At 45.3% G+C, this 4894-nt stretch overlaps 1 non-coding gene across 1 annotated transcript; it reads right to left on the reverse strand.

The window, feature by feature from the left end:
- Positions 1 to 257: 257 nt before the first annotated feature.
- On the reverse strand, positions 258 to 331 carry trnat-agu (transfer RNA threonine (anticodon AGU)). The gene has a single exon. It is a non-coding gene; the product is annotated as a tRNA-Thr (tRNA).
- Between the last annotated feature and the right edge of the window lie 4563 nt (positions 332 to 4894).

Genomic DNA, 4894 nt, shown 5'->3' on the forward strand with positions numbered 1-4894 from the left:
CGTCTGGAAAGCCCAGTGGTTAACACCCTGTAGTCTGACGTGACAACCCTTTAGCATTGCTATCTCTGGTCCGTTTTGAAGAAATATTGAGTGGGATGGGAAAAGGGCCAACGCATCAGTCCTCATACACAGGATCTTGGAGAAAGTTTTAAAACCTCCATGATTAGCATGCTCAACCGATCAGCGCAACACTGCAAAGAATGAAAAGAAAAAAAGGAACCCGCCTTCAGCACACGGCAATTCACCCCATAAATGAAAGGCTCCGTTGGGAGTTGAACCCAGGTTCTCCTGTTTACTAGACAAGCGCTTTGACCAGTTAAGCCACGGAGCCCTCTCACCGCCCTACAGCTGTTGTAATGAGAAGCAACTTGCATTAACTGCTCTTCTTGGTCTGCTGGCGCGGGAATTTCCCCATTTTCTGAATATTTCTTCAGATACACTGCTCCACCAACTTCCGACCATTGTATCACCAGATCAAGGAACGGATTGTCCGCAGTGCCAATTCAGCCTCATTTACTGAACACTTCCTCGCCTCCAGTCGCACCTCCCTCAATCCCTCTCCAGCCACCTCACGACTGCACACAGCTCTTTATCTCTGATTTCGACAGAGCTCAGAATAAGTCCTGATATGTCAAATAAAATGAACAAGATAATCAATTGGTCATGTTTTTCAACCTCCTTAAATGGGAAGGACTTTGAAAACAATTGTTTATTTTTGTGTTGAACGAGACAAGAACAGTGAGTACCGCGAGACAACCGTCATGAAATCTCTTCCAGCGAGGGAGGTGGCTGATTGTTCGTATGTATTCACCTTTGGGAACACATTTCTCCGCGAATAACGCAAGCAAGGACCCTGTATTCTGACCTCTGGCTCTCAAGCAGGTCCGTATATAAACCCGTCCGTCTCAGCACCGTTACCAGAACTGGATAGTTGAATTCCAACGTTCATTAATACTACTATGACCGTGCTGGGCTTGGACACCGAGAGTTCTGCCTCGTATGACGCTTTGCATGAAGTGAAATCATGTAACGTTCCCCGGCACCGACGACCCGCTCCGCTTGGTGAATGTGACGAGTACAAGCTATCGCTACCACTCACATCCCATCAGCAATTTAAACTAGACTGGGTTTAAATTTTACCTCAATTTCTTTCCGACGTACGATGTTACCAATTTGTGTGTGAATTCTTCCGTGTTAACGGCACCAGTCTCTCTTGGCAAAGAGAAAACATTTCAGTGTCCAAAGTGTTTTGTCAGAATCAGTTTCTCCGGAACCGTCTGGTCATCCTCAAATGACACAGAGTGTTGCAACAATGAACTCCATTCAGGTTGTTGTTTCTACTCTGTGTGAGAAGCAGGAGACGGACATGTGAAGATCCTTAATTACTCTGCAGTTTGCATTTCTCGGTGTTCCTTCGATTTGTAACAGGGTTGTACAATAATGATAATTCTGCTTCAAAGTTTGATTCTCTTATCTTTTTCTGTGTTCCATCTTCTCTTCCTCTTCTATATTCTCTGTATTTACTTCTCCTATTTCAGAAAAGAAACGGATTCCTAATTCGTTGCTGTTCCTGATGATGATGGCTGATGACGGCCAGTATTGAATATTTTTCCTCCTCTGTTCACCCTTTCGATGTTGAGTTCAGTCGGATGCTGCACACCATATGAAGATTGCGATCATTATGGTAACATGATGGGGTGCAAAACATAACCTACAACAAACACGGAAACCTAAGGTTTGGAATCCCATAAAAGGTCTCTGTGAAACTCCTGGAGTATACATTTTGGGGGTCGGTATTCAACCGTGATGTTCGGCGCCGTCTGGATCAGCTTTGCACACTCTCCCTGTGGCCGCAAGTATTTTTGCTAGATGTTCCGGCTTCCTCCCACATCCTAATGATGTGCAGCTTGCAGGATAATTGGCCACGGTACAATGTCACGTGTGCAGATGAGTCTCCGAATCTGAGGCAACCAGTGCGAACGTAGGGATGGTAAAATGTGACGTGCGTAGTATCTGTAAAGGTGGATAATTGATGAAGGGTGCGACGCAGTGGAAAGAATGTACAGTATCATGACTGGATGGTTCAATTGCATCGAACTTAATAGTCAACTGTCACTTCCTAATTCCACAGGAGCTGTATGACGTGAGTATTTGTATGTTGGGCATTATTGTCCACATCTGGATGCTGAATAACGTGATACTGCATCTGCCACATATTTGAAACCCCCGCACCTTGTCTAAATCGCCCACAGTCATCTTGCTTCCTCTTTCGCACCCTCAATTCCATTCATGTTCGTGCTGGAGGCATAATTAAGTAATCATTTATTTGATATCTTTACACATATAATTGTGGAGAACAAGCACCGTGAACCTGTGAGAAAGATCAATTTGGTCAGTTAATGTCAAACAACGATAATCTATCTGATGATTTCATCAGATACAGAGACAGGTTCTGTACAATGCAGTAGAACTATGGACAGAACCTTAATCCCATCAAGTCTTCTCGACAACTTTGCCAAAATAAACGAATCCTATCTGATTTCATTTAACCATAGAACCATAGAACCATAGAACGGTACAGCACAATACGGGCCCTTCGGTCCACCATGTTGTGCCGAGCTTTAAACCACAGCTAAGACTGTCTAACCCCTTCCTCCCACATATCCCTCTATTTTAAATTACTCCATATGCTTATCTAACAATCTCTTGAACTTGATCAACATATCTGCTTCCACCACCTCCCCAGGCAGAGCAGTCCGTGCACTAACCGTTCTCTGGTTGAGAAACCTCCCTCTGACGTCTCCCCGAAACTTCCCACCCGTTGCATTAAAGCCATGCCCTCTTGTATTGACCATTGGGTGCCCTGGAGAGATGGGCTGGCTGTTTACACTTTCTATTCCTCTTAGTATTTTGTATACCTCGATCATGTCTACCCTCATCCCACTTCTCTCCAATGAGTAAAGCCCTAGCTCTTTTAGTCTCTTCTCATAATCCATACCCTCTAATACCCTCTAATCAAAGCAGCATCCTGGTAAATCCCCTCTGCACCTTCTCCAACGCCTCCGCATCCTTCCTGTAATGAGGCGGCCAGAACTGGACACAGTACTCCAAGTGTGATATAACCAGGGTATTGTACAGCTACAGTAAACTCGATCCCACGATTTATGAAAATTAACATCCCATAAGCTTTCTTAACTACCCTATCCATCTGTGAGGCAACTTTCAGTGATCTGTGGATACGAACTCCCAGATCCCTCTGCTCCTCCACATTGTACAGAATCCTGTCATTTACCTTGTACTCCGCCTTGGAGTTCATCCTTCCAAAGTGTACCAGCTCACACTTTTCAGGATTGAACTCCATCTGCCACTTCTCATCCCAGCTCTGCAGCCTATCAATATCCCTCTGTAAGCTTCGACAGCCCTCCACACTATCCACAACACCACCGATCTTTGTGTCATCTGCAAACTTGTTAACCCATCCTTCCACCATCTCATCTGTCATTAATAAATATAACAAAAAGTAGAGGTCCCAGAACCGATCCCTGTGGTACACCACTAGTCACAGCCCTCCAATCCGAATGCACTCCGTCCACCACAACCCTCTTCTTTCTACAGGCAAGCCAATTCTGAATACGCACTGCCAAGCCTCCTCGGATCCATTGGCCTCTGACCTACTGAAGAAACCTACCATGTGGAACTTTGTCAAATACCTTACTAAAATCCATGGAGACTACATCTGCTGCACAATCCCCATCAATCTTCCTCGTCACCTCCTCAAAGAACACTGCCCGGCTTGTTGCCGTTTCTTTCCATTCTCCGTCTGTCTCGGTCATGAAAAAATCTGGTGTTTCTGAAATGCAGCAATGAGCTGAAAACGACTTTGTTCTGAACGAACTCACATTCCCGGATATTTCTCTTCATCTTTTCATTGACTGCAATAGCGAAGTTAACCATACCGTTCAAGTCGCAGCCTCCACTAGAGGCGTGGGTTCGAATTACTCTACTGACAGTTAAGCATGCTAAATCTTGATTCTCCCTCCCCTTGGTTACCCTGTGTTCTTCTACTCGCCGGCAGACTTGCCTCGCTCATTCTTCTCTTCTGTCTTTGAACAACCCTGTCCTTCCACAGATCGCGTCTTCCCCAAATGTTTTTTTGTTATTTGTCCGATCACCCTTCGCTTCTGTTCTACTGGTCCCTGTCATCTGTCAGCGAGATCATGGTTCATCCTTTCCCCACTCTCCCGTTCCATCTCCATATCTGTTGTTTCCCAAATCCACAGCAACGTACTTAAGGCAAAGGTGCATGCAGTCGCAGCCCAGAGGGGGAATGGTGGGTTGGACAGTTGGGGAATGAGAATGCTTGTGTGAGCTGCGAGATCGAGAGACACTGAAAATCAGATAAATACAGACAGTGCAGGAGTGAGAGGGTTAGACGGTGAGGTGACGGAAGACTTGCAAGTTCAACGAAAGGACGATGGAGGTAACTGAGCGGAATGTGAGACGGAGCTGAGCCAGTTGTTTCCGGTCCGAACTATTCTTCTGGGCCATTTATCCAAACCCACCTATTCCTTGATCTATCAAGTAATCATCCACCTACACTTTAATTAATTCTGATGATCCAGCTTCTACCGCCGGCCGGGGCATGGAATTCCAGTGATTCGTTGTCCTGTGCAGAAAGAAAATTATTTGGAACCTCAGTTTTAAATGTCCAGCCTTTCATCTTAGTGTTCTGTCCCCTTGTTTTAGACTGTCCCGTTCTTAAAACAAAATACATCCCAACGTCTTCCCTGACAAGCTCCCTGAACGTCTTATTTTCTGATCAAGGTCACGCTCATGTTTCTAAACTCCAAGAAATACCGGCCCAACTCAGTTCGACAGTAACAACTGCATTCAG

Source organism: Pristis pectinata, chromosome 30, assembly GCF_009764475.1.
Source record: "Pristis pectinata isolate sPriPec2 chromosome 30, sPriPec2.1.pri, whole genome shotgun sequence".
Taxonomy (NCBI): Eukaryota; Metazoa; Chordata; class Chondrichthyes; order Rhinopristiformes; family Pristidae; genus Pristis; species Pristis pectinata.